Source organism: Apium graveolens, chromosome 10 (assembly GCF_009905375.1).
Source record: "Apium graveolens cultivar Ventura chromosome 10, ASM990537v1, whole genome shotgun sequence".
NCBI lineage: Eukaryota > Viridiplantae > Streptophyta > Magnoliopsida > Apiales > Apiaceae > Apium > Apium graveolens.
In genome coordinates this window covers 16,588,659-16,600,468 of record NC_133656.1, presented here as the reverse complement: position 1 = coordinate 16,600,468, position 11,810 = coordinate 16,588,659, and positions in this window count along the sequence as shown.

The window sequence follows — 11,810 nt, the reverse complement described above, 5'->3', positions numbered from 1 at the left end:
TTCATCAACTTCCCTCTAAGGGGCTCCTCTAATGTGGCTCCAATGAAAGTCATCCTCTCAGGATTCTCGGGGTCTAAAGGAACCGAAATCAAGTCTTCTGCTGGCTTTCCTCTCTTCTCGTCATTTTCTCGGACATCCATATCCTCAATAGAAAGAACATGCCCCCCGAATCCATCTACCCTCAAAGAGGCCACATAACAGCTTCTAGCCATTTTTTGATCTCCTCTCTCTTCTCCAATCTCATTTCGGGTGGGAAACTTCATAACTGAATGGTAGGAAGAGGGGACTGCCTTAAAGGCATGCATCCCTGTTCTCCCCATGATAGCATTATAAGTTGAACTAGCCTTTACTACCACGAAATCCAACATTTGCGTTGCTTGCCTTGGTTCTGTACCTATGGTGGTTGGCAATTTGATTATTCCTTCCACAGGACATTCTACTCCAGCAAATCCATATATCGGCATGTCGGTTGGTGTCAACTGAGAGTCGTTATGCCCCATCCTTAGAAAGGCGTCGTGGAGCAATATAGCCACAGAAGCACCATTATCCACAAGGACCCTCTTAACCGGGCTATTTCCTATTATTGGTGTTATGACCAGCGGGTCATCATGAGGAAACTTTACACCCTCTAGGTCAGAATCATCAAAACCCAATTTTACTTCTGTCTTGGCCCTCTTCGGGGCTTCTCCAACAATATGCATAACCTCTCTAGTATATGCCTTTATGGAATTCTTGGACAATCCAGCAGCAGTTGGACCTCCAAAGATCGTGTTTATCATAGGCCCTCGAGGTCGCGGCCCTCCAAAAATTGCATTTATAACCAGCCCTCTAGGTTGGGGATTCCGCCCCTGATCATCTTGGTCCCTCCTACGATCTTCAAAGTTCTTCCTTCCATTATTATTCCTGTCCCCTCCTTCTCCAGTATACTTGTTCAATCTTCCTTTTCGAATCAAAAACTCAATTTCGTCTTTCAATTGCCTACACTCATCGGTGTCATGGCCAACATCTTTATGGAATCTGCAATACTTGCTCTTATCTAGCTTGGCGGGATCAGCCTTTAAGGGCTTAGGCCAACGAATATCTCGATCCTTCTCGATTTCCATCAAGATTTGGCTTCTAGGATCATTCAACTTAGCGTATTCGGTGAACTTTTGCCCATGTCCTCCCTTCTTGGGGGTTGAATCAGGGTTTTGTTCGGTTCTAGGATACTTGTCCTTAGCGATATACTCCAGATCAGTTTTTTGCTTCTTGCCTCCAGTGGGCTCATTACTTACTACGGTCTTCCTCATGCTTTCTTCAACCTTGATATACTTCCCTGCCCTCTCTTGGAGCTGCAACATGCTTTCAGGGGGACGTTTGGCCAAGGACATCTTAAAAAACTCATCCCCAGTTCCTTGTTGCAATGCTATCATGGCTACCTTATCATCAAGGTCTGGGACTTTTAAAGCCTCCTTTGTAAAATGATTCAGGTAATCTCTCAAAGATTCCTTAGCTCCCTGCACAATACTCATAAGAGATGCTGAACTTTTCTCATGGACTCTCCCACTGATGAACTGCTTAATAAAAGCCTGACTTAACTCTCTCAACGATCCAATAGAGTTTGGGGGCAAGCGACTGTACCATCTTTGAGCCATACCCGACAGTGTTTGAGGGAAGGCCCGATACTTTATAGCATCATTCATGGGTTGCAGCAGCAGTGCATTAGAAAATGTCCTAACATGATTAGCGGGGTCTCCCGTGCCATCATAGGCTTTGATAGTGGGCATCTTGAATTTCCTTGAGATATGGACATTCATTATCTCTTCTGTGAAAGGTGGAGTTGGATCATCAGGATCTCCAAGGGGAAGGAGATTGCTTGGATCAGTTCTTGGGACGACAACCCTTCTTCGTACCGGACCATCCAGGTCTATGACAGGAGGAGGATTTCTCCCCCTAGGAGGTATCTGGGGTCTGGCGGCCTGGTGAGCCTCCAAGTCACGCCTCAGCCTTTGGATCTCAGCCTCATGAGCCCTGATCCTTTCCTGCACTTCTTGGGGATTCGCCCCTCGGGTGCTTTGAGGGCGTTGCCTTCCATCGACCATTGGCTCTTTGCCAGGACGCCTCCTTCTTGGGGCCATTTCATCATCCGAAGATTCGGAGTCTCTCTCAGTGTAAGGACCAGAAAATTCCCGATCCTCGGGGATAGGAGCCAAACCTCTTATATAGGGGGCGATTGCCCTCGTGCTTCACTTCGTCCAGCATATCCACTTCCTCCAACCTCGGGGGGAAGGGGCATCCCATAAGGGGGGTTAGTAGTAACAACAGTTGAATATTCATATCCGACGGGTCGAGAATTCACAGGTATTTGTACTTGTTGAACTTGAGGATTCGTACCTTGAATAGTCGGGGGAGTCGTCCCTTGTGGCTGAGGTTGAGATGCCCCTATCTGGGTTTCCACTTGAGTAGATGCATAAGTCGAATGGGGAGGTATCTCCACGGTGGACGAACTCATCTGGGTTGTTCCCGATGGTGTTCCTTCCTCCAGAGCACTAGTTGTTCTCCGTGTTCTCGCTATGGTTGTTGTTGTGCTTTCCCACACACGGTGCCAAATGTTATGGATTAAAACTAATATATATAATTGCTATATCTAATAATAGGGAACGTGAGCTTCAAGGCTCAATTTTGACTGCTCTTGTGTTTCGTGACTCAATCTGCCTTAACAAGATGCCTACGTACCTTGCTGATTGCTAAGGATCAAGTCAAAAAATGTACTTCTGATCTGTGGGGTGAGGCCCCTTATATAGATATGGGAGTCCTTGAATTGGACTTGGTATAGGAGACTTGGTGGTCAAGTCTCTGAATTAGGATAGACTTAGGAGTCCCAGGGAGTAGGAAGCTGATTCCTTATCCCATGAGGTTCCTTGGAGGCCAATCTACAAGGATTTATATCCTCACTAGGATTTATCTTAATAGCTATTTTTCTCCCTTATTTATTAATTACGAAATTAATAAATAATCAGGGTTTTTGGGCCTTCTTTGTTCCATCAGGCCTGATCTGGTCCATCAGGCCTGATCGACATGTTAACCTTTCTGGTCTAAATGTCATACATCTTCTTATTGGGCCTAGGAGCCCATAACTTGTACAATTAATGCAATTTATACAATCAGGATTTATTTATCCCTATCAATAATTATCCAAAACAGGATGATGGTTATCCAAAACACTATACAAAAGGATCGTTTTTGCAGTTACTTAGCGGCTAAGTAACTTATTTTTCGATGCAACACGATACAACACGTATTAATATTCCATAAATATAAATAGCCAATACATTATTGTATTTTATACAGATAATCATTTGCAAATAGTAAAACTATATAATTTCCAGATGAAAACCTTAAAATTCATCGCGTTCTTCGTAATCAAACGAGGATTCGAAGGCGTTATCGAACTCCGATTCGAGCGTACCATATATCAAATCGAAGCTCTCGAAAAGCTCATTTATAATCAATCATCCATTTCAGTGCATAAATCAAGGTTATTTTCTTATTTATTTATTTTAAAGAATATGAGTCAGTGAACTTTAACGACCACTGATATCAAGCACATAAACTAAAAATTAACACCGAGTCCCCGGCAGCAGCGCAAAAAACTTGTTAGGGCAAAAACACGCGCTAAATTGCACGCAAGTATACGCGTTCGCAAGTAGTATAATATATAAATCAGATTCGTTCCCACAGAGACTCCTTTTGGTTAACTTAAGATTATGCACCTATGCAACAATGGTATGGCTATCGCGGCCGCGCCGGTTTTGGGGGCGGCCGCGCCTGACTTCTGGACTTTTCTGCAGTTTATTCTTTTGGCCGTATCTTGAGTTCTACTCGTCAGAATTAGGCAACTCAACTATTCCTTGAGAAGCTTCTTTCTTCCTCAAACTAATGCATGTAATGCAAAAACACAAAAACACATCAAACATACAAGATACTTGAGTCCAAAACACCAATTTAAGCTTGAAAATAAAGCGTTCAAAGTAGATATAAAATCCACTTATCAGCCATTTTGTACGGGGCCTTAGATACCGGTTCCATTCCAGGTGCTAAGTCGATTGCAAACTCATTTTTCCTGTCTAGAGGAAGTCCTAGTAACTTGTCTAGGAACACGTCCGGAAACTCATTAATTACTGAAGTATCTTCATGGTTTGCTAGCTCCTGATTTCTATCTATCACATAAGAAATATAATGCGCACATCTTTGTCGTAGTAACTTCTTAGCTTGAATCATCGTTAAGAACTTCTTTGCTTGCCTCTAACCTCTAAACGTCACCACTCTCTCCTCTGGCGTCTTCAAAATTTCCCTCTTATTGCGATAGTCTATCTGAGCATCGTGCTTAGATAGCTAGTATATTCCTAGTATGATGTCAAATTCTCCTAACTTAAATGGTATCTGTAATATCCAGGAAATAGCGTGTAATTATTTTTATTGATAAATTATTATTATGTGATTATTATGTAAATTTTTGGTGAATTATCTGATGATTGGTGTGGATATGTAGATGCTTATATGTGGTAAAGTATAAGTATGTCAATTTTGTTATGTCCAGAATAAAATATAGATAATTACGGTATTTTTCTGGTAATTTTTGGACTGTTATATGATTTTATATTGATTTATAAATTTATTATTTATTTTCTGAATAATTACAAAACTATTTTACAAAGCCGGGAATCGTCCAACTTCAACCGTTTTTACGTTTTTACAACCCGAAACTCTTCTGAAACTCCTACCTAACCTAATCTGATAATTTCGGACATTTTCTGTGTTTTGACTTTTTCAAACCGAATTACGGTTTGACCCGTGCGCGGCCCGACACAAAATTTTCGATACGATAATCATTTTGATAACATTTTCTTCGTACAAAGTATTTTATGAGAAGCCCGGTCTTGATAATTATCCAAAAGTTTTAATAGTTATCCAAAAGTTTTGATAATTATCCAAAACAGGATGATGGTTATCCAAAACACTATACAAAAGGATCGTTTTTGCAGTTACTTAGCGGCTAAGTAACTTATTTTTCGATGCAACAGGATACAACATGTATTAATATTCCATAAATATAAATAGCCAATACAATATTGTATTTTGTACAGATAATCATTTGCAAACAGTAAAACTATATAATTTCCAGATGAAAACCTTAAAATTCATCGTGTTCTTTGTAATCAAACGAGGATTCGAAGGCGTTATCGATCTCCGATTCGAGCGTACCATATATCAAATCGAAGCTCTTGAAAAGCTCATTTATAATCAATCATCCATTTCAGTGCATTAAATCAAGGTTATTTTCTTATTTATTTATTTTAATTCAAATTATTTAATGATTAAATTGAGAAATTTTTAATGTTGATGTTGTTTATGTGATTTGATGCTTGAATATTGTAAATATTTTCTTCCTGATCATTTTGGTATATTATATGATGAATTTGGAGTTCAACAACAATTAGAAAATTAAGTTTGATTCTCCAAATTAAAAATTAGGTTTTATGTGTTTGAATGTTCTTAATTAAAAATTAGGCGTTCCTTTGTTAAGGGTTATCAGATGAAATTATTGTTACCAGTTTGTAGATCGTTGAAAAACGATTTGAATGGTATATGTCAGATTAATAGAGCGTTCCTGGAAAGTGATGGTCAGAAAAATGACCTCACCGGAGGCGAGATTTTTAGTTGATCGTTCCGGCCAAAATCAGTGTTATTTGAAGATTCTAATTGTATATTTGGATTCCTGGCGTTGAAACGAACAAACGCTGTTAATTTTATAAGTTTCTGGGCAGTTTGTGGCTTGCCGAAAAAGCTTGGTGGCCACCGTTAATGGCGGCCGGCCACCGGAGCGGGGATCGGGGAAGACGACGGGGGAAACTGCCGTTTAGTACCCTGAAGTTTCCCTGATTTGCAAATTCAGTATTTTTATTTTTAAAATCTATAAAATTTAGATTCCTTTTTAAAAAAATCAAAAATTAGATTTGTGTTTAATTATTTTCAGAAATGGTATTATCTTTTTATAATTATATTCAGAGAATGTTTTTATTTATTTTAAATTCCAAAAATCAATATTTTTAATTCTAAAAATTATTTTTAATTCTAAAAATAAATCTTAATTAAATAATTAATTAATTATAGTTGATAATTAATTATTTAATTAGTCAATTAATTCAAATATTAACTGATTAATTAATTTAATTAGTTATTAATTAATTTTAACTGAATATTTAATTAGATTTAATTATTTATTTGGATTTAAAAATTCCAAAAAATAATTTCGAGCTTTAAAATATTATTTAAAATTATTTTCAAGGCTCGATAATTATTATTAAATTGTTTGAAATTCCGATTCGGGTGTTCGAACCCTATTATTTAATTATAAAATGATTTCGAGACCCGTTTTAACTCCGAAAAATGTTCAAAAATTCGTATTAAATACATGGAAAATCATTTTGACCCCGAATCTTTTTTGAAAAATTATTTTGATCGAAAATCTTGTGTAATATATGCTACGTGCTATCTGATTGATGTGTTATATGCCTATTTGGTTATTGTTTGACGGTTTTTGCTGTAACTTTCAATTCGTAAATCGGATTTGGGTAAAACGAAGGGTAGATAAAAGCTTATGACGTCTATGTGACGATTATAATAATATGAGATTGAATATTGAAAGATACTTGTGATGCCTAGCATAGTAAGTGAGGCATAGAAAATGAAAGCCAGTGATCCGTAAATAGAACTGAAGCGTAGAAAGAGAAGGCAAGTGATTGATGAGTAGAACTGTTAGATGAGTACAAGTAAGGTTGGAAATCATCTGTGATAAGGCAAGTACTTCTGAACCTTTCTTGAGATAAATTGCAAATATTTCTGAAATTTCTCATAACATGTTGCTAGTATTCAAAGTTAGTCCTTTTTTATATTGCAAGCATTTTAAACTATTAAACCTTGAACCCTGATCATATCATTAAACTTGAGTTGTAAGCCTTATTTCTTGTAAACCACCGATGGTTGATTTTCCAGATATTAAACTATACAAATACGATACTACTCCACAAATACATATCCACCATAAATAAAGTACGAAAACAGAATTACTTGAGCATACAGAAACTTATATACCCTATAATACCCTATATCATCAAAGATTTATATCATGTATTATCATTGAACCATTATTCTCAAATATCTGATTCTTCAACAGACTTGAAGCCGTTCTTCATATATATACCTTGATATAACCTGGTGATGCTCATGAAATGTTTTATGCTTCGAGATAAATACTTTATCAACGTTAATTATGATTTTGTTTTATTGAATTACAATGATTATCATATTGAATCATTTTAGAATTGGATGGTTTTATAAATGTGGACCAGATTTGTGGTTAGACCAGATTCGTGGTCAGACCAGATTCATGGTCATATCAGGCCAATGCGTGCCTTGGATCCAATATTAGAGAGCAGATTTGTGTGCCTTGCTCGGGATTAGTGCGTGATTGATCAACAGCCTAAACTTGGTTTTTAAAATAAAAAGTGAATATCCAATTCTAATCATTGTTTATCCAGAAACTTGATTCTTCTGAATCATTTCAATTGGTCATTGTTTAACCTCAGTTATTGTTATTATGACTTGCTGAGCTAGTTAGCTCACTCTTGCAAACCTTTTTATATTTTCAACAGTTGAAAAGGAAACTGTTGCTGATAGGGAATAAATAAATCCTGATTACGTAGTTAATGTTGTATTAATTACACATGATTTGGGCTGCAAGGCCCAATAAGAAGATGTATGATATTCAGACCAAAATGGTTAACACATTGATCATGCCTGATGGACCAGATCAGGACTGATGGGACAAAGAAGGCCCAAAACCCTGATTATTAATTAATTTCATAATTAATTAATAAGGGAAAAATCAGCTATTGAGAAGAGTCCCGATAAGGACATAAATCCTTGTAGATTTGCCTCCAAAGAACCTCATGGGATAGGGAATCAACTTCCTACTTCCTAGGACTCCAAAGTCCATTCTAATTCAGAGACTTGACCACCAAGTCTCCTATAACAAGTCCAATTCAAGGACTCCCAACATCTATATAAGGGGCCTCACCCCACAGATCAGAACTACATTTTTTGACTTGATCCTTGGCAATCAGCAAGGTACGTAGGCATCTTGTTAAGGCAGATTGAGTCACGAAACACAAGATCAGTCAAATCGAGCCTCGAAGCTCACGTTTTTTAGTAATAAATACAGCAATTATATATCTTAGTTTTTAATCCATAACATTTGGCACCGTCTGTGGGAAGGCATAACAACAACCATGGAGAGAACACGGAGAACAATTAGAGCTCACACCATCAGGAACAACCCAAGTGATTTCGTCAACCGTGGAGATACCTCCTCATTCAACTTATGCAGCTACCCAATGAGAAGCCCAGATAGGGGCAACTCAACCTCAGCCACAAGGGATGATTCCCTTGGCTATTCAAGGAAGTGGACATGCTAGATAGAGTGAAGCACGAGGGAGATCGCCCCTATACATACGAGGTTTGGCTCCTATCCCTGAGGATCAGGAATTTTCTGGTCCTTACACTACGAGAGACTCTGAATCTTCGGATGATGAAGTAGCCCCAAAAAGGAGACGTGCTGGCAAAGAGCCAATTGCTGATGGTAGCCAACGTCCTCAAAGCACCCAAGCGACGAACACCCAAGAAGTGCAGGAAAGGATCAGGGCTCACGAGGCTGAGATTCAAAGGCTGAGGTGCGACTTGGAGGCGCACCAGACCACCAGACCCCCAGTACCTCCTAGGGGGAGAAATCCTCCTCCTATCATAGACCAGGATGGTCCAGTACAGAGAAGGGCTGTTGTTCCAAGGGCTGATCCAAGCAATCTTCTTCCCCTTGGAGATCCTGATGATCCTACTCCGCCTTTCACTGAAGAAATAATGAATGCCCATATCTCAAGGAAATTCAAGATGCCAACTATCAAAGCTTATGATGGCACAGGATATCCCGCTAATCATGTTAGGACATTCTCTAATGCACTGCTGTTGCAACCCGTGAATGATGCTATTAAGTGTCGGGCCTTTCCTCGAACCCTGTCGGGTATGGCTCAAAGGTGGTATAGTCGTTTGCCCCCAAACTCTATTGGGTCATTCAGAGAATTAAGTCAGGCTTTAATTAAACAGTTCATCAGTGGGAGAGTGCATGAGAAAAGTTCAACATCCCTCATGAGCATTGTACAGGGAGCGAAGGAATCCTTAAGAGACTACTTGAATCATTTTACGAAAGAAGCTTTAAAAGTCCCGGACCTTGATGACAAGGTCGCAATGATAGCACTGCAACAAGGAACTAGGGATGAGTTTTTCAAGATGTCCTTGGCCAAACGCCCTCCTAAAAGCATGTTGCAGCTCCAGGATAGGGCAGGGAAGTACATCAAAGTGGAAGAGAGCATAAGGAAGACCATAGTGAATAATGAGCCCACTGGAGGCAAGAAGCGGAAAACTGACCTGGAATATATCGCTAAGGACAAGTATCCTAGAACTAAGCAAAACCCTGATTCAACCTCCAAGAAGGGAGGACCTGGGCAAAAGTTCACTGAATACGCTAAGCTGAATGCTCCTAGAAGCCAAATCTTGATGGAAATTGAGAAAGATCGAGATATTCATTGGCCTAATCCCTTGAAGGCTAATCCTGCCAAGCTAGATAAGAGCAAGTATTGCAGATTTCACAAAGATGTTGGTCATGACACCTATGAGTGTAGACAGCTGAAAGATGAAATTGAGTTCCTCATTCGAAAAGGAAGATTGAACAAATACACTAGAGAAGGAAGGGATAGGAATAACAATGGAAGAAAGAACTTTGAAGATCGTAGGAGGGACCAAGACGATCATGGGCGGAATCCCTAGCCAAGAGGACCGTACCGGTTATAAACGCAATTTTTGGAGGGCCACGACCTCGAGGGCCTTTGATAAACATAATCTTTGGAGGACCAACTGCTGCTGGATTATCCCAAAACTCCAAAAAAGCATATACTAGAGAGGTTATGCATATTATTGGAGAAGCGCCGAATAGGGCCAAGACATAAGTGACATTGGCTTTTGATGATTCTGACTTAGAGGGTGTGAAATTTCCTCAAGACGACCCGCTGGTCATAACACCGATAATAGGAAATAGCCCGGTCAAGAGAGTCCTTGTAAATAATGGTGCTTCAGTGGATATCTTGCTCCATGATGCCTTTCGAAGGATGGGATATAATGACTCCCAATTGACCCCAACCAACATGCCGATATATGGATTTGCGGGAGTAGAGTGCCCCATGGAAGGGATAATCAAGTTGCCAACCACCATAGGTCAGGAACCAAGGCAAGCAACGCAGATGTTGGACTTTTTGATGGTAAAGGCTAGTTCAACTTATAATGCTATCATGGGGAGAACAGGGATACATGCCTTCAAGGTAGTCCCTTCTTCCTACCATTCAGTTATGAAGTTTCCCACCTGGAATGGGATTGGAGAAGAGAGAGGAGATCAAAAAATGGCTAGAAGCTGTTATGTAGCCTCTTTGAGGGCAAATGGAGTTGGGGGCAGGTTCTTCCTATTGAAGATATGGATATCCAAGAGAATGATGAGAAAAGAGGAAAGCCGGCAGAAGACTTGGTTTCGATTTCTTTAGCTCCCGAGAATCCTGAGAGGATGACTTTCATTGGAACCACACTCGAGGAGCCCCTTAGAGGGAAGTTGGTGAGATTTTTGCAAGAAAATAGTGATGTGTTTGCATGGTCAGCAGCTGATATGCCAGGCATAGACCCAGAACTGATTACTCACAAGTTAAATATGGACCCAAATCGGACGACAGTAAAGCTAAAGAAAAGAAACTTTGTCCCAGAAAGACAAGAAGCTATAAGACATGAGGTTGAGAAGCTCTTAGAGGCTGGTTTCATTGAGGAGATACAGTTTCCTGAATGGTTAGCAAACCCTGTAATAGTGAAGAAGGCCAATAGAAAGTGGAGGATGTGTATAGACTTCACTGATCTGAATGATGCATGCCCTAAGGACTGTTTTCCGTTGCCAAGGATTGATACTTTGATAGATGCCACTGTTGGGCATGAGATGCTGAGCTTCATGGATGGATTTAGTGGATACAATCAGATTAAGATGCACAAGGATGACATTCCATAGGTATCATTCATCACTGACTTTGGTGTTTATTGTTATCTTGTTATGGCATTTGGTCTTAAGAATGTAGGAGCCACCTATCAAAGGTTGGTAAATAAAATTTTTAAGGATCTTATTGGCAAGACTATGAAAGTCTATGTTGATGACATGTTAGTCAAGAGTCTAGTAAAGACTGATCATATAACCCATTTGAGGGAAGCTTTTGAGGTCCTGAGGTACCATAAGATGATGTTAAATCCTATAAAGTGTGCTTTCAGAGTAGGATCTAGAAATTTTTTGGGATTGATGGTCTCCAAGAGAGGGATCGAGGCCAACCCCGATAAAATAAAGGCAATCTTGGACATGGAACAACCAAAAACTGTCAAGGATGTTCAGAAGCTCACGGGAAGGGTTGCTGCGCTGGGGCGATTCATCTCCAAGTCAGGAGACAAGTGCTTGTTGTTCTTCAAGTCACTAAAGAATATTAAGGACTTTGTATGGAGTTATGAAAACCAGAAGGCATTCGAGGAATTAAAGAAATATATGGCCCAGGCCCCGTTGTTGGCCAAGCCAGCTTTGAATGAAGTTTTATACTTGTACTTAGCCGTTTCAGAGAATGCCTTGAGCGCTGTATTGGTTAAGGAGG